This window comes from Rhinoderma darwinii, chromosome 1, assembly GCF_050947455.1.
Source record: "Rhinoderma darwinii isolate aRhiDar2 chromosome 1, aRhiDar2.hap1, whole genome shotgun sequence".
NCBI lineage: Eukaryota > Metazoa > Chordata > Amphibia > Anura > Rhinodermatidae > Rhinoderma > Rhinoderma darwinii.
In genome coordinates, this window is record NC_134687.1 from 227,718,515 (window position 1) to 227,737,656 (window position 19,142).

A 19,142-nucleotide genomic window follows, 5' to 3' on the forward strand; every position below is an offset into this window, starting at 1 on the left:
TTTTTATTTTGAAAATATAACATAGCATACACAACTGTTTCAAAAATTTGCAAAACTGTGCACGCAGTGCAATATAATAACTTCAAATTGCATAAAAAAGGAAAATAGAAAAACATAGAAACAGTAGTAGGAGGTAGCCTCCCAACGAGCAGATTTAGACTAAATAAGAAATGCAATGAGAAGAACAGTACCATGTGTGCAGTCGAATTAGTGCAATAGTTAGGGAAACCAGTCCCCACAAGTGGTTAAAGAGGCTCTGTCACCAGATTTTGCAACCCCTATCTGCTATTGCAGCAGATCGGCGCTGCAATGTAGATTACAGTTACGTTTTTATTTTTTAAAAACGAGCATTTTTGGCCAAGTTATGACCATTTTTGTATTTATGCAAATGAGGCTTGCAAAAGTCCAAGTGGGCGTGTTTAAAGTAAAAGTCCAAGTGGGCGTGTATTATGTGCGTACATCGGGGCGTTTTTACTACTTTTACTAGCTGGGCGTTCTGACGAGAAGTATCATCCACTTCTCTTTAGAACGCCCAGCTTCTGGCAGTGCAGACACAGCCGTGTTCTCGAGAGATCACGCTGTGACGTCACTCACTTCCTGCCCCAGGTCCTGCATCGTGTCGGACGAGCGAGGACACATCGGCACCAGAGGCTACAGTTGATTCTGCAGCAGCATCGGCGTTTGCAGGTAAGTCGATGTAGCTATTTACCTGCAAACGCTGATGCTGCTGCAGAATCAACTGTAGCCTCTGGTGCCGATGTGGCCGAAACGATGCAGGACCTGTGAGTGATGACACAGCGTGATCTCTCGAGAACACGGCTGTGTCTGCACTGCCAGAAGCTGGGCGTTCTGAAGAGAAGTGGATGATACTTCTCGTCAGAACGCCCAGCTAGTAAAAGTAGTAAAAACGCCCCGATGTACGCACATAATACACGCCCACTTGGACTTTTACTTTAAACATGCCCACTTGGACTTTTGCAAGCCTCATTTGCATAAATACAAAAATGGTCATAACTTGGCCAAAAATGCTCGTTTTTTAAAAATAAAAACTTTACTGTAATCTACATTGCAGCGCCTATCTGCTGCAATAGCAGATAGGGGTTGCAAAATCTGGTGACAGAGCCTCTTTAAGATTGGCACGTAAAAGGTGTATATTAAAACTTAGACTTACACAGACACAAGACAACAAAGGGAAACACATATGGACATAGCACACCAAAGTTGGCTATAGAAGTGTTTCAAAAGAGGCCATCCAACCAGAGAGGCAGATCAGTACCACCCCAGAATCCAGACCATACTGCCCAAGTGCGGACAAAGAGTTCAGATTTGCCCCGATCAGCGGACATCAACTCCTCCATCCTCATGATCCCGTTCACTTCCGTTACCCATTCCTTCAAAGAAGGCACAGTATTAGACTTCCAATGACGAGGGATTACCGTTCTCGCTGCGGTCAAAAAATGCTGAAAGACACCCTTTTTGAGGTGTGGGAGTGATCCAGGAACCATGTAAAGTAAGCCAATAGAGGCTGAAGGCTGAACCTCAGTATGAAAAAGTTTATTACCAAGATCAAAAAATTTTTCCCAAAAGGGACGGAGCTTGGGACAGTCCCACCAAATGTGCAGCATAGTTCCAGGAGCCTCCCCACACCTCCAACAATCAGCAGATATATTAGGAAATATGCTATGCAGCAAGGCAGGACAGCGGTACCATCTGGTGAGTATCTTATAATTTTTTTCCTGAGCGAAACACGAAGTCGGTAACTTGTGTGCCAGGAAGAAAGAAGTTCCCCAGTCCTCTGCAGCAAGGCGAATCCCCAGTTCCTTGTCCCATGCTGTAGTGAATGTTAACTGAGAGTAAGCGTATTTAGGTAGGAGGATCCCATATAAATAGGACAGCACATGAGAAGGAGCAGAAGTCAACAACAAGTAGTGTTCCAGAGGAGTCTTATCCTGAAGCAACACAAGACAATTGTCCATGGAGGAAAGGTAGGAACGCAACTGCAAATAGGACCACCATATTGGACGTCTCCCCGGGCAGGCCTCAGAGACAACAGTCTGTGACAAAATTGCACCTTCAGGTGTAAGAGTCTTAGCCAGATATCCACCATTCTGTCTCTCGCAAAAGAGGAATGTGTCCACACCCACCGCTGGAGGGAAGGAGGGGTCATCAAAAAGCGGAGTCAGGGGACCAGGACGGTGAACAAGGTCCAACGCACCAATGATCCGTTCCCAGACTACAAGAAACTGACGTGTGAGGAAAGGCAGAGAAGATGTTGGTCGCTGGAGAACAGACAACCAAGGCAGGGACGACAGTGCAAGGGGAGACATAGACTTCTCAATGCGCACCCATTGCTTACCCGCGTCAACCAATCGCATCAGAACCGCAGCTTGATGGTAGCGTTTAAAGTCCGGCAAACCCACGCCCCCCTCCACTTTTGGCCGACTAAGGACAGCAAAACGAATACGAGGCCTAGAGGAGCCCCACACAAATTTAGTTATGGCCCTATGCAAGGTTTGGAAGAAACTCGTTGGTACCACAATAGGGACGGTCTGGAATATGTATAGGAATTTGGGCAGAATATCCATTTTAACCGCATTAATGCGCCCAAACAATGACATGCGGTTCCGTTCCCGCCATACGACACTAGATCCCTCAAGGTACGCTGCAAAATGGGCGTGTAATTCAAGGCAAACAAATCCGACTGTTGTGTGGGGATATGCACCCCCAAATATTGTAGTGATTTAAATTGCCACTTAAACGGGAAGACCCGAGCGAGATGAGCGGCTAGAGTAGTATCGAGAGATATATTCAATGCCTCCGATTTAGAGTAACTGACTTTAAAATTACTCAAATGACCAAATCGCTCAAATTCCCCAGTCAAAGATGGCAAGGAAATCATGGGAGTTGTAATGTACACAAGGAGATCATCAGCATAAAGCGCCAGTCTGTGATGTTGTGCGCCTACACATACGCCATTGATATTAGGGTTGCTCCGCAGTGCCACGGCCAGGTGTTCCATGACCAAAACATATAGTAGAGGTGAGAGTAGGCACCCCTGTCTCGTGCCATTAGTAATAGACAAAGAGTCAGATAACAGACCATTAACTCGAACACGAGCCGTAGGCCCATGGTATAATGCCATAATCCTATCCACCATAGTGGTGCCAAGGCCAACCTGCGTCAGGACACTGCGGAGAAACACTCAATGCACCATGTCAAAGGCCTTTTCGGCATCGACCGATAGCAAATACATCGGTATCTCACGGGTTTGGTAGTATGATGTTAATAGAAGGGTCTTATTAGTGTTATCCCGCGCTTCTCTACCACGTACAAACCCCACCTGGTCATCCGTGATCAGGCCAGGCAATAACGCCGAGAGTCTAGAGGCAAGCAGCTTCGCAAAAATCTTGACATCCACATTTATCAACGATATGGGCCGGAAATTGGCACACGACGTCGGATCATTGCCCGGTTTTGGTAGAAGGGTAATATGGGCCTCAAGGGACTGGGGTGCAAAGGGACAAGAGGAAGACACGGAGTTAAAAACTTTCGTCAAGAATGGAGCCAGTTGATCCTTAAAGGTCTTGTAAAATTTGTTATTAAACCCATCGGGTCCTGGACTTTTGCCCAAGGGAGAGTCTCCAATAGCACGCTCAACTTCCGTTTCCAAAAAATCCTCCTCAAGTCCCAAAGCCTCCCCGTCCTCCAAGGATGGCAACACAGTGTCGTGCACATAACGGTCTATTTTATCCCGCAACGCCTCCGCCTGCATATCATGAAAATGGCCTTTAAGGTTATACAAGGCCGAGTAATATTGTCTGAAGCAATCACTAATGCCCGTCGGATCATGAACCTCACCGCCCGAGGGAGATGTAATATTAGGGATGTACGACGCCTGTGTGCGAGGATGCAGTATCCGTGCCAGAGACCTACCACATTTGTCCGCAAATTCGTAAGAATGCTTTTGCATCCGGTCCCTGAACCGAGCGTGTGACTGATCCATTAGAGAACGCAATGATTTTCTCGCTGTAGCAAGTTCCAAAAAATCTGTGAGGAAAGAACGCGTTTATGACAGGATTCCAGTTCCCATATCTGAGTAAGGAGCCGCGCAATAGCTACCCCTTTTTTCCGCTTTAAGCGTGCCCCATGTTATATCAGGACACCTCTAACTACACATTTCTGCGCCTCCCACTGTAATGGTAATGGAGTGGAATCATGCTTGTGAACCTCAAAAAAGCCGGTAAGTGAATCCTTAAGGGCTGACACACACACTGAGTTACGCAGAAGATTATCATTAATTTTCCAAGACTGGAAATTGGGTACCGAGTTAGGAAATGTAAGGGATAAAAATACGGGAGCATGATCCGACCAAACCATAGGGCCCACCTCAGAAGTAGGATGCCAGGTAAGCAAATGGTGGCTAACAAGAAAGGCGTCTAGCCGACTGTACATGTTGTGTAGCGGGGAAAAGTACGTATACTCTCTTACCTGAGGATGCAGAATCCTCCACACGTCAATCAATTGCATGGAATGCATCACAGTCTTCAATGCCCCCAAGTGCGACTTAGAAACAGCAGACCTGCCCGAGGAGGTGTCAAGTCTGGAATCAAATGTCAAGTTAAAATCACCGCCCACAATTAAAACTCCCTCCGTGAACTCCTCCAATTTCCTCAAATACAAGCGGCATACCCTAGCCTGATCCTGATTGGGGAGGTACAAATTAGCCAAGGTGAACAGCTTATTCCGAATGGACAATTTAAGAAACACATACCGACCACCCGGGTCAACTAGGACATCTACGACTTTATGAGAAAGGGACTTGTGAAGACATATACTAGCGCCCTTAGACTTGGATTCCGGGTTGGCACTGTGGAACCAAACTGGATAATAATGATTCGTAAACTGTGGGTTATGGCCCACCTGAAAATGGGTCTCCTGTAAGAACAAGATATTTACGCGCTCTTTGTGCATGTTGTACAATATCTGCGAGCGTTTTTTTAACCCCTTCCCGCTCCTGGACGTACTATTAGGTCATGGCAGCTGTATCGTTCGCGCTCCATGACCTAATAGTACGTCTCGGGAGTAACGGCCGTTTCGGCCGTCCTCCCGACACATACAGGAGCTGTGACAGCTGCTGTCTCGTACAGCAGCTGTCACAGCTCCTACAGCGGGGACCGATCGCTGTGTCCCCGCTGATTAACCCCTTAAAAGCCGCGTTCTATAGAGATCGCGGCTTTTTAGGGGTTAAGTTGCCATCGCCGGTCTGCTACACAATAGCGGCCGGCGATGGTGACTATGGCAACCGGACACCAAACAATGGCGTCCGGCTATGCCATAGACGGAAGCCTAGTGGGTCCTGACAACGTCAGGACCCACTATGCTTGCTGTCAGTGAGTAGCTGACAGTTCTAATACACTGCACTACGCATGTAGTGCAGTGCATTAGAATAGCGATCAGGGCCTTCTGCCCTCATGTCCCCTAGTGGGACAAAGTAATACAGTAACAAAAAAGTTAAAAAAAGATGTGTAAAAATAAGAAAATAAAAGTTTTAAAAGTATTAAAAGTAAAAATCCCCCTTTTCCCCTTATCAGTCATTTATTATTAATAAAAATATATAAACAAACAAATAAACTATACATAATTGGTATCGCCGTGTCCGTAACGGCCTGAACTACAAAATTATTTTGTTATTTATCCCGCATGGTGAACGCCGTAAAAGAAAATAATAATAAGCCGAACCACAATCACAATTGTTTGGTCACTTCACCTCCCAAAAAATGCAATAAAAGAGATCCAAAAGTCGCATGTACCGAAAAATGGTGGTGATCGAAACTACAGTTTGTTACGCAAAAAATAAGTCCTCGCACGGCTTTATTGATTGAAAAATAAAAACATTATGGCGCTTAGAATAAGGTAACACAAAAAGTAAATGATTTTTTACAAAACGTATTTTATTGTGCAAACGCCATAAGACATAAAAAAAAACTATAAACATATGGTATCGACGTAATCGTATCGCCCCGCAGAATAAAGTGAATATGTCATTTATAGCGCACGGTGCACGCAGTAAAAAAAAAAAGAATAAAAAAACAATAGTAGAATTGCTGTTTTTTAGTCACCGCGCCACCTAAAAATAGAATAAAAACTGATCAAAAAGCTGCATGCACCCCGGGAAAACTACAATGGATTCCTCAAGGGGTCTAGTTTCCAAATTGGGGTCACTTTTGGGGGGTTCCCAATGTTTTGGCACCACAAGACCTCTTCAAACCGGACATGGTGCCTAATAAAAAAGAGGCCTCAAAATCCACTAGGTGCTCCTTTGCTTCTGAGGCCGGTGCTTCAGTCCATTACCGCACTAGGGCCACATGTGGAATATTTCTCAAAACTGCAGAATCTGGGCAATAAGTATTAAGTTGCGTTTCTCTGATAAATCCTTTTGTGTTATAAAAAAAATGGTATGAAGAGGATTTTCTGACAAAAAAAAAAATGTAAATTTCACCTCTACTTTGCTCTAAATTTCTGCGAAACACCTAAAGGGTTCATAAACTTTCTAAATGCTGTTGTGAATACTTTGAGGGGTCTAGTTTCTAAAATGGGGTATTTGATAGGGGTTTCTAATATATAGGCCCCTCAAAGCAACTTCAGAACTGAACTGGAACCTAAAAAAATAAATAAATGAGGCAATACTTCGCTTATTACATTATACTGATTATGAGCCGTGCCCACCCCGAGATGACCCCAGTTTTGACCGTTTGTATAAACGGAGACCCCTATTATACCATTCCAGTGCCCAGTTTTCCCAAGCATTCCCCCTCGAGAAGTGTATTTCTATTGATGAGTCCCTGGTACATTTTAAAGGGAGGGTTCAATTCCGCGAGTACCTGCCGGGTAAGAGGGCAAGGTATGGCGTGAAGATGTATAAGCTGCGAGAGTGCATCAGGGTATACCTACAGGTTTAGGCTATATGAAGGAAAGGCCACCCCCAAACCAGACTGCATCCTGGAGTACAATAGGTACATGGGAGGGATGGACTTGTAAGATCAAATCCTGAAGCCCTACAGCGCCATGCGGTGTGGTATAAGAAGCTGGCCGGGCACATCATACAAATGGCATTGTACAATGCGTACGTGCTACGTCGATGTGCAGGCCAGACGGGAACTTTCCTGGAATTTCAAGAGGTGATTATCAAGAACCTAATCTTTAGGGACCAAGAAGGGGGGGCACCCAGTACTTCTGGAAGCGGGGCCACACGCATCGTACCAAGGCGGCAACACTTTCCAGGAGAAGTTTCCCAAACTGGCAAGAAGGGGCAAAGTCTGCTATAAGAGGGCGATAAGGGATGAAACAATATATCAATGTGACACGTGTCCCGAAAAACCAGAGCTCTGTATGAAAGAGTGTTTTAAAATTTATCATACATCCCTTGGTTTATAATTTACCCCAATTTTACTTACCCTGATGCACTCCGCACAGCTTATCCCCCCTCGTCTTTCCCCTCTGAGCCCTGCTGTGTGTCCAGGCAGCTGATAAAAGCCACATGTAGGGTATTGCCATACCCGGGAGAACCCACATTACAGTTTATGGGGTGTAGGTCTCTGGTCAAAATGCTCACTTCACCTCTAGATGAATGCCTTAAGGGTGTAGTTATTAAAACGGGGTCACTTCTTGCGGGTTTCGACTGTACTGGTACCTCAGGTGCTTCTGCATACATGACTTCGCACTAGAAAATCCCCAGTAGGCCAAATGGTGGTCCTTTCCTTCTGAGCCCTCCCATGGGCCCAAACAGCAGTTTATCACAACAAATGGGGTATTGCGGCACTCAGAACAAATTGTGCAACATAATGGGGTATTTTGTTTCTTGTGAAACTAAGACATTTTCAGCCAAAACTACAAAAATGTAATTTTTTTAATGTCACAGCCCAATTGAAATAGGTGCTGTGATAAAACTGTGTGGTCAAAATGCTAACAACACCCATAAATGAATTCCTTGAGGGGTGTAGTTTCCAAAATGGGGTCATTTGTGGTTGGTTTCTGTTGCTTTGATACCTCTGGGGCTCTGCAAATGCGACATGGCACCCGAAAACCAATCCAGCAAAATCTGGACTCCAAAGAACACACAGCGCTCCTTCCCTTCTGAGGCCTCCCATGGGCCCAAACGGCAGTTTATTGTCACAAATGGGGTATTGCTACACTCAGGAGAAATTGGGTAACAAAATTGAGTATTTTGTTCCCTGTGAAAATAAGACATTTTGATAAAAAAATTACATCTTATTGGAAAAAATGTAATTTTTTTAATGTCACAGCCCAATTGAAATAGGTGCTGTGAAAAAACTGTGTTGTCAAAATGCTAACAACAACCATAAATGAATTCCTTGAGGGGTGTAGTTTCCAAAATGGGGTCACTTTTGGTGGGTTTCCATTGCTTTGATACCTCTGAGGCTCTGCAAATGCGGCATGGCACCCGAAAACCAATCCAGCAAAATCTGGACTCCAACAAACATATAGCGCTCCTTTCCTTCTGAGCCCTCCCATGGGCCCAAACGGCAGTTTATCACCACAAATGGGGTATTGCCACACTAAGGACAAATTGGGCAACAAAATGGGGTATTTTGTTCCCTGTGAAAATAAGAAATTTTGATCACAAATGACATTTTATTGGAAAAAATGACATTTTTTTCATTTCACAGCCCAATTCAAATACGTGCTGTGAAAAAACTGTGTGGTCAAAATGGTAACAACAACCATAAATGAATTCCTTGAGGGGTGTAGTTTCCAAAATAGGGTCACTATTGGGGGATTCCTACTGTTTTGGCACCTCAACACCTCTTCAAACCTGGCATGCTGCCTAAAATATATTCTAATAAAAAAGGCCTCAAAATGCACTAGGTGCTTCTTTGCTTCTAGGGCTTATGTTTTAGTCCACGAGCGCAGTAGGGCCACATGTGGGACATTTCTAAAAACTGCAGAATCTGGACAATACATATTTAGTAGTGTTTCTCTGGTAAAACCTTTTGTGTTACAGAAAAAAAAATGAATAACATTGAAATTCAGCAAGAAATATGAAATTTGCAAATTTCACCTCCACTTTGCTTTAATTCCTGTGAAATGCCTGAAGGGTTAAAAAACTTTCTAAATGCTGTTTTGAATACTTTGAGGGGTGAAGTTTTTAAAATGGGGTGTTTTATCAGGGTTTCTAATACATAGGCCCCACAAAGCCACTTCAGAACTCAAGAGGTACCTTAAAAAAAAGGCTTTTGAAATGTTCTTAAAACTATTAGAAATTGCTGTTTATGTTCTAAGCCTTGTAACGTCCAAGAAAAATAAAAGAATGTTCAAAAAACGATGCCAATCTAAAGTAGACATATGGTAAATGTGAACTAGTAACTATTTTGGGTGGTATAACCGTCTGTTTTACAAGCAGATGCATTTCAATTCTGAAAAATGCAATTTTTTCAAACTTTTCTCTAAATTTTGCAATTTTTCACCAATAAACACTGAATATATCGACCAAATTTTACCGCGAACATAAAGCCCAATGTGTCACGAGAAAACAATCTCAGAATCGCTTGGGTAGGTTTAAGCATTCTGACGTTATTACCACATAAAGTGAAATATGTCAGATTTGAAAAATGGGCTCTGAGCCTTAAGGCCAAAACTAGGCTGCGTCCTTAAGGGGTTAAAGGTACAGACTTTCAACTGTGCCATCATCACCGCATGCAGGACGAGCAAGCCAAGAAATGCGCTAAAGCAGTGAAGAAAAGGACAATACAGACAAGGAAGGGAAACACGACAACAAAGACAGACAAACGGGCAAAACAATCATCCACTCCTTGATCTAATCAAGGAGAAACAATCCAATATACACCGGATACAACCAGTGAATCCCTAAGAAGAGAAGTGTCAGGACACGGTCTAGCCAGTGCCCCGCACCCCCCAACCCAGCAAATATATTACATAGCAAATAAAAACATAACATAAGAAAAAGGAAAACCAAGGTGCTTGGCGTGAGCTCCCAAGACAATTAAGCAAGGGTATACAGTATAAGTGTAATGACAGGGTAGGGAGACAGACAGGTGAGCCCTAATCTACCCGCCACTCAGTCCCTGCCTACTTGCAACGACCCATCTTAAGCGACGGGGTACAACTGGGCGATGGTCCCTACGCTCAGTAAGTGCAAGACAGACAAAACAGACAGTGGTACACAGAAGCTAGGGAAATGGGGCAGCTGCCCACGGAACACCGTGAGCAACAAGAGTGGTGAACGAGCCGAGTCAAACCAGGAGAGAGCGAGGTACAAAACGCTGAGCAGGAGAGTGGTCAGAAAGCCAAGGTCAATAACAAACAGAGGATAGTAGTACAAGCAGCAGCAGCAAGCCAGGAAACAAGCATAGAAGAATCACAGGCAAAGGAGGAAAAGGAAAGGCAGGTATAAATAGACAGAGGGCGGGAACTAGCTCCGTCTGGCCAGGCTGTGATAGGCTCTCCCACTCCTAAGCCTGCCATCCTGAGTGGTGGAAGATGAAGTCAGTCTCACAGACATAGGAGCAGGTGCAGACTGATTGACCACGGGCGTCAACACAGAACCTGTGTCTGGCAAATCCTTTACAGTACCCCCCCTTTTATGAGGGGCCACCGGACCCTTTCTAGGTGGACCTGGTTTATTGGGGAAACGAAGGTGGAACCTCCTGAGCAATACCCCAGCGTGAACATCCCGGGCGGGTACCCAAGTCCTCTCCTCAGGCCCGTATCATCTCCAATGGACCAGGTACTGGAGGGAGCATTGGACCATCCTGCTGTCCACAATCTTGGCCACCTCAAATTCTACCCCCTCAGGGGTGAGAACAGGGACCGGAAGTTTCCTCGAGGGAGCCAAGGACAGGGAGCAGATTTAAGGAGGGAGGCATGAAAGACGTCGTGTACTCGAAAAGACGGGGGCAACTCCAGTCGGAAGGAGACAGGGTTAAGGACTTCAATAACCTTGTACGGCCCTATAAACCGGGGAGCAAATTTCTTAGATGGGACTTTAAGGCACAAATTTTTAGAAGATAGCCACACCAGATCCCCGACCACAAACAAGGGGTTAGCAGAACGTCTTCTATCTGCCTGAGTCTTTTGTATGCTCTGGGACGCCTCTAGGTTCTTCTGAACCTGGGCCCAGACTGTGCACATTTCCTGATGAAAGACATCTACCTCGGGATTGTTGGAACTACCAGGTGAAACGGAGGAGAACCGTGGATTAAACCCAAAATTACAGAAAAAGGGGGAGACCCCTGACGAGTTACTGACCCGGTTATTAAGGGAAAATAAACAAGGGGAATGAATGAGACCCAATCATGTTGACAGTCAGAGATAAAACACCTTAAATATTGTTCTAGAGACTGATTAGTCCTCTCCGTTTGGCCATTAGTTTCAGGATGGAAAGCCGAGGAGAAGGACAGATCAATCTCCAACTTTTTACAGAAGGCTCTCCAAAACAATGAAACAAATTGTACCCCTCTGTCAGAAACAATATTGACAGGAACCCCATGGAGACGCAGGATGTGTTTGATAAACAAGGTATCTAACGTCTTAGCATTGGGTAGTTTCTTGAGGGGCACAAAGTGGCACATCTTACTGAAGCGGTCAACTACAACCCACACCACCGACTTGCCTTGAGATGGAGGCAAATCGGTGATAAAATCCATGGAGATATGGGTCCAAGGTCTCTGGGGAATGGGCAAAGAACGTAGTAAGCCCGCTGGTCGGGACCTGGGAGTCTTGGACCTAGCACAAACCTCACAAGCGGCGACGTAGGCCTTAACGTCTTTAAGCAAGCCAGGCCACCAGTAGTTTCTGGCAATGAGGTGCTTGGTACCCAGGATGCCTGGATGGCCAGATAGTGCAGAGTCATGATTTTCCCTAAATACCCTTAGCCGGAGTTGCAGGGGAACAAACAGTTTGTTCTCTGGAAGGTTCCCGGGAGCTGAACCTTGATCAGCTGCAATTTCGGAGACTAAAATCAGAATCAAAAGAGGAAATGATTATACCTGGAGGCAAAACACAAGCAGGATCCTCCTCCGAAGGAGGGCTGGCCATGAAGCTACGCGACAGTGCGTCAGCCTTAATATTTTTAGACCCAGCCCTATAGGTGTCCAAAAAGTTGAATCTGGTAAAAAATAACGCCCATCGAGCTTGTCTCGGGTTTAGCCTCCGGGCAGATTCTAAGAAAACCAGATTCTTGTGGTCGGTAAGGACCGTTACCTGGTGCCTAGCCCCCTCTAGAAAGTGGCGCCACTCTTCAAATGCCCATCTAATGGCTAAGTGTTCGCGGTTGCCAATATCATAGTTACTCTCAGTGGGCGAAAACTTCCTGGAGAAGTAGGCACAGGGACGGAGATGGGTGAGGGACCTGGTACCCTGGGACAAGACAGCACCCACTCCCACCTCGGAGGCGTCAACCTCCACGATGAATGGCTCCATTTGGTTGGGCTGAACCAGCACTGGGGCAGAGATAAAGCACTTCTTAAGGACCTCAAAAGCCTGGACAGCCACAGGAGTCCAGTGGAGGAGATCAGCACCTTTGCGAGTGAGATCCGTAAGAGGCTTAGCGATGACCGAGAAGTTAGCAATAAATCTCCTGTAATAATTAGCGAATCCCAGGAAGCACTGTAACGCCTTCAGGGAGGCAGGTTGGACCCATTCCGATTTTCATGATCCTCAGCAAGGTTAAATAGAGCATGGATCTGATGGGAGTGTTGATCCAATCGGTCGGCATGAGAAACTTGCTGCCGTGTAACAGCAGAAATATCGCCTTCCATCCGCTGCACTTGATCGGACAATTGAGAGAGATTGGTGGTAAGAGATTGTATCTCTGATTTGTATATCGTCTCCAGACATTGCACATAACGCTCCATGCCCTGTTTAGTGGGCAATGCTGATAACTGTTGTCTCAGGCCCTGCAAGTCATCCCCTAGGACAGCAGAACCCCCTATATGAGAAGAGGGATGAGCAGCCAAATCCCTGGGAGAGTTAGAAGGCATCAATGCTGGCCCCAGCACAGGAAGGGAGGAAGAAGGAGAGACCCAGCCGCCATGACCGGCACCACGCGGCGAGCAGTCACGGGCAGGCAGCGCCATGACATCCCCAGAAGAGCTCGGCTCTACCCCAGCCAGCATGGAGGGAAACAGCCCCGAGGAACCAGAGACCGAGGAGCAGGTACAGTCGGTACCTGAAGCAGCAGCGCCGGCCGCAGATGACAGCCCCTCTGGAAGTGAAGTCCCGGCGCCATCTCGTCTCCCCTCCATCGGCGCCATCTTAGAAGATGTTCCAGCAGCAGCGTCGGTGAGGAATCGCTGGATGGAGCCGGCTGAAGACATCTGCTTCGTGCAATAAGGAGTCCCCGTGGAGGCTTTGGATTTCCTGACCATCAGGTAAGTAGAATGTTGCTGATTAATGTGCTTATGATCGGGTTAGGGAAGCGCAGGAACGGAGCTCTCAAGCAGCACGTTTGGTCAGCGCCATGTCCAAGCCACGCCCCCGTAGATTTGTTTGAGTATTGCTGGTGTTTCCGTTTATAATGTGGGGGCACATGTAAGCCGGGCAGAGTACATCAGGGGCATAGTCAGGTGGTATAATAATTGGGTTAAAAAAACAATACAATAATCCATAGATGTGTGTTACGCTGTGCTCAATCCTTTCTGCACAGGCCGGTGTCGCACTGATAAATGTCCTTTCTTATCCCCGTTTTGGTCCACACTCCGCACCTTTGCAGTTTGGGGAATTTTGCTGGGAAGTGTTATCCTTGTATAATACGGGCGCTCTCGCTTCCAGCAGATATGTTTGGGCCCTACCCTTCCTGGTTCCCTAATTTTGGGGCCTTGTTAATTCGCCTCTTCAAACAGAAGACATTTTCCCCTCGGGCCGGCACAACTCCATATTTTTTATTTCCTGACTTATGGAAGCCTTAACTAATTTTATTTTTTGATAGACGCAGTGGTATGAGGGCTGTTTTTTTGGCGGTACGAGCTGTAGCTGTTATTGGTACCATTTTGGGGTACATGTGACTTTTTGATCACTTTTTATCCTATTTTTTGGGAGGCAAGGGACCAAAAAACTGCAATTCTGGCATCGTTTTTTAGGGTTTTTTTTATACAGCGTTCACCATGCGTTATAAACTTCAGTCCGATTCTGGCGATACCTAATTTATAGCACTTTTTTATGTTTTACAACTTTTTGTACAATAAAATTACTGTAAGTTTTCCGTGCTAGGCAGACCGGGAGGCCAGTATTAGGCCTCCGGTTGCCATGGCAGCCACCGGAACCCCAGCATTTGAGCGCTGCATTTAAGGGGTTAATGGCAGGGATCTAAGCTAATTTCGGTCCCCGCCATTACAGCCGGATGTCAGCTGTAATATACTGCTGACATCCGGCGATGGTGGCACCAGCTTCTGAGCCGGTATCCACCATTTGTCATATGGTTACGGCAAAATGTGTGAAGCTCTAGCTTTCCTTGACATATCCATACGACAAATGTTAGGATGGGGTTAAGGCTGGGTTCACACGAGCACATTAACGTCCGTAATGGACGGACGTATTTCGGCCGGAAGTCCCGGACCGAACTCAGTGCAGGGAGCCGGGCTCCTAGCATCGTATTTATGTACGACGCTAGGAGTCCCTGCCTCTCCGTGGAAATACTGTCCCGTACTGAAAACATGATTACAGTACGGGAAAGTTGTCCTGCAGAGAGGCAGGGACTCCTAGCATCGTACATAACTATGATGCTAGGAGCCCGGCTCCCTGCACTGAGTCCGGTCCGGGACTTCCGGCCGAAATACGTCCGTCCATTACGGACGTTAATGTGCTCGTGTGAACCCAGCCTAAGACTCTGATCTTAGTTTTTTAACTTGTCAGATGTCAATAGCGACCACGGCACCTAAGTGTTTAGACAGAGCGACGGGGCCCTCTGTTTCACCCCATTGGCGCAATCGCGCAGTGCCAATAGGTTACCATGGGAGCCGGCGACCTAACAAATGCAGGGCCTTAAATGCTGCCTGCCAGTATAACACTGAGAGGCATAATACACTGCAATATAAAGAGCATGTCTGGATCTGAAAGACCAAGCACAGCCTTCTAAAAAAAAGGATTGTCCAAAGCAATCAACCCCCTAAAATAAAAAATAAATTCTGTTTAGTACTGTAACATGAATGAATGTGACTCTTAAACATCAATGTAGAAAGGACTTATATAGGAAAGTCTGATGTTTCAATTGCTTACCTCAAAAGAAGTTCTATAACTTTTTTTTGTAAATAAAGTTAATTGAAATGAGCACATGATGTCCTTTGCAATGTATGAATGAATACCTCATCCTGAAATAGCTGTATGTAAACAACCATTGCTTCCCCAGCAGTAATGGCCGCCAAGATCAAGGAGTTGAGTACATCTTTAAAATATCTCTATTGATTCTGCAAAATACAAAACCACTCAAACCCGGTAATTTATATTCCATTGTACTATCTATCTATCTATCTATCTATCTATCTATCTATCTATCTATCTATCTATCTATCTATCTATCTATCTATCTATCTCACAAAAAAATTGCGACAGCACACTGCGAACACTAATGTCACCTAAACCAATAAATAAAAAAAAGGAATATGCATTACATGCTAAATCTACTTTACAATAGATGATGTTCTTAGTGCACGTTTTTGATAAAAAAAAAGTGTTTGCCCACCTGTTACGACAAGGTGTCCTCCATAGGTGGGGACCTACACTGCACATACACCCAGAACTGGGACTAAGTCTACATATATCTGGGGAAAATAGGAACCAGCATATAACTAATTAAAATCACCCAGGGCAGAATGGGAGGAGTGCAAGGACAAAAATGGAGGCAGTCACTAACCCCACATATATGGATCACACAAACACAAAAGTTTGAACAGCCCATTCCAACAAAATGAAGCAAAACGCATATGCAGGTGCAAGGACACCTGTGACTGCAAATATACAGCACACAAATAATGGCAACAGCACACTGCGAACACTAATGTCACCTAAACCGCTAAATATAAATAAATATGCTTTACTGCTAAATCTACTTACAATAGGGAGGTTCTTGGCGCACGTTTTTGATCAAAAAGTGTTTGCCCACCTGCCATGACAAGGAGGACGCTCCATGCCCCGCTATTCAGCACCTTTCAATGATGTAAGCGGCGCGATGCCGTCATCGAATGCGTTGTTGAATGACAGGGCAAGGCACCCTTACAATCATCCCCTTTCAATGACTGAAGCGGTGCGATGATGTCATCGTGCCGCTTGCGTCGTTCAGCCCCAGCAACCCTGCTCAGAAGGGAGCAGGATTGCATTGCCAGAGGACGGTGTGGGAAAGGGTTTAGGTGAGTATGTAAAGTTTTTTTTTATCTGTTAAAACTGTGAGGGGTTATATGGGGAACACTATCCACAGAGGGAGCTATATGTGGAGGCTATTTGTGGGGCACTATCTACAGGGGGGATATATGTGAAGCACTAGCTACAGGGGGGGGCTATATGTGGGGCACTATCTACTGGGGGCTACAGATGGGGCACTATCTGCAGGGGGGCTATATGTGGGGCACTATCAATAAGGGGCTGTATGTGGGACACTATCTACAGGGGCCACTATCTACAGGGGATCTATGTAGGGCACTATCTATGGGGTGCACTATCTACAGGGACTCTATGGGGGCCACAATCTACTGGGAGATCTATGTAGGGCACTATCTATGGAGGGAACTATCTACAGGAGGCTTTATAGGGGGATACTATGTATGTCGGGCACTGTCTACAGGGGGCTCTATGGGGTGGCACTATTTACACGGGGCTCTATGGGGGGCACTATCTACATGGGGCACTGTGTGTGTTTGTGTGGGGGACAAAGTGTATGGTGCTATTATAATCAGGGACACAGTGTATGGTTCTATTATATTTAGAGGTGCAGTGTTTGGCGCTATTATATTTAGGGGCGTAGTTTGTGGCACCATGAGAATTCGTTTATAGGTTGCAGAAATGTTTGAAAATTGAGAAGCTGAAGACATCTGAGCGGAAAACTGCAGAAATGGGCTGTGGCCGGGACAAGTCAACATAGAGGTCTGGACCGGATGGAGAAGAAAAGAGAAAAAGAACAACTCAAATCTGAGAAGATGTTACCTGTGAGTCACTTAATGTATATGTTTACTCAGCACTGTAGTCACTGTATGATCTGCAGCGAGATAATGGGTGATATGATTTTTTTTTTGTGAGGCTGCTAGTGATGTAGAACAGCCAGAGGGATGTCAATCAAGATCTGGGGGCGCCATTTCACCTCAGGCAGCAGAAAAGCTAGAATCGGCCCTGAGTGGAAGGAGAGACTGACTAAAGACAGGAGGACTGGAACCGAGGAGCCTGCATGAGACTGGTAAGGACTGCGATGATAGTGCTAGTGTTTATTGTTGGGCTGGTTATCTTACTTTTATCTTTGTGCTTAATAGTCATAATTGTGCTGAGGTCTAATTAAACCATAGTTTTCCATGCATATATCCATGCTACTTTTAGTTGTCATACAAAGTGCTGCTTACTACCCTGCAGGGGCAGCTCTCGTTTCCGAGGATGTTGTCCCTGTTTCCATGGCAATTAAACAAGATCAATGCAAGGTGCACCCACTCCAGTGTGTGGGGGCAGAAGCCAACTGTAGAGCTAACAAATGTAAATTAGTGAGGAATTATGCGTAGGAAGTGAAGTACTAGAGAGGTGGTTCATTTAACATATTTGTGTGTTCATAAAAGTTCCTGTGCTGAAAAGATATGAATCATTCTTATTGTCTTTCCAGTCACTGTAATTCTTGTATTGTAAAAGTGGTTATTCAGAAATGTTCTAAAACATGAAGTTCATAAACGGCCATCAGAGCTGTTGCTGAAAACCTTCTATAATGAACAATGGGGGTTGAGTCCAAAATACATTACTTTCACTTGGCAATCTTTCAGCAAATATATTGCAGAAAAACGGAAAACTATATTACTCATTGCCAAAATTTTGCTAATGATGAAAATTGCATGATGATGATTATTCTTAAGACATAAATATTTGTAAACTTTGTAATGGAATCATTTGCACCTATTGAACACAATCTAACCTGATCTTTCTTGTTTTGTATAGCTATAACTATTACTACCTACAATATATGATGTATGTGACTCTTGCTTGTAGTTTCACAATTGATCAATTTTATTTAAAAATGACAGCGGGTGACAAACTTTTTTTTCCTCTTTTTTTTTTTAAATTAATTGTATTTTAGCATTACAGCTAAATTCTGGTAGTCTGCTACTCAATGCAGGGGCATAGATAGGAAATGGGCTGGCTGATGTGTATCAGTAGTTGCGCCAACAAGCCAATCTACCATGTACAGTGTATTTAGATACAAGGCTAGGTCAGTGAACTGAATCATTGCCCTGAGTGAACAAATGCCCAGGTATAACTCTGCTCAATGGGACTCCTTTTAGATCATGGATAGAGATGAGCGAACTTATCAAAAGTTCGGTTCGGCTAGTTCGCCGAATTTCCAGAAAAAGTTCAATTCGGACCGAACTAGTTCGGACCGAACCTGTAATTTCCGTGCGCCGAGCATGCTACTGTCCAGGGTGCTGATAGAGTTAATGGGCTGCACTAACTCTTTCAGCAACCTTGACAGTACATGCTCGGCGCGCGGAAAATAAAATTTAAATGTAATAAAAAAATAATAATAATCATACGTTCATACTTACTTTCCTCCTGTTCGGCCTCCAGCAATGACGTTTCATCCATGTCGCCGCTGCAGCCAATCACAGGCTGTAGTGGCAGTCACGCACGTCAGGATGACGTCAGAAGGCCGGCCTCCAGGGATGACACTTCATCCCACGTGACCGCCTCTGCAGCCAATCACAGGCTGCAGCGGCGACATGGATGAAACGTCATCGCTGGAGGCCGGACAGGAGGAAAGTAAGTATGAACGTATTATTTATTTTTTTGGCATGTATGTATGTTGGCATGTATGTATGTTGGCATGTATGTATGTTGTGATGTATGTGTGTTGTGATGTATGTATGTATGTTGTGATGTATGTATGTATGTATATATATATATATATGCATGTATGTTTGCATGTATGT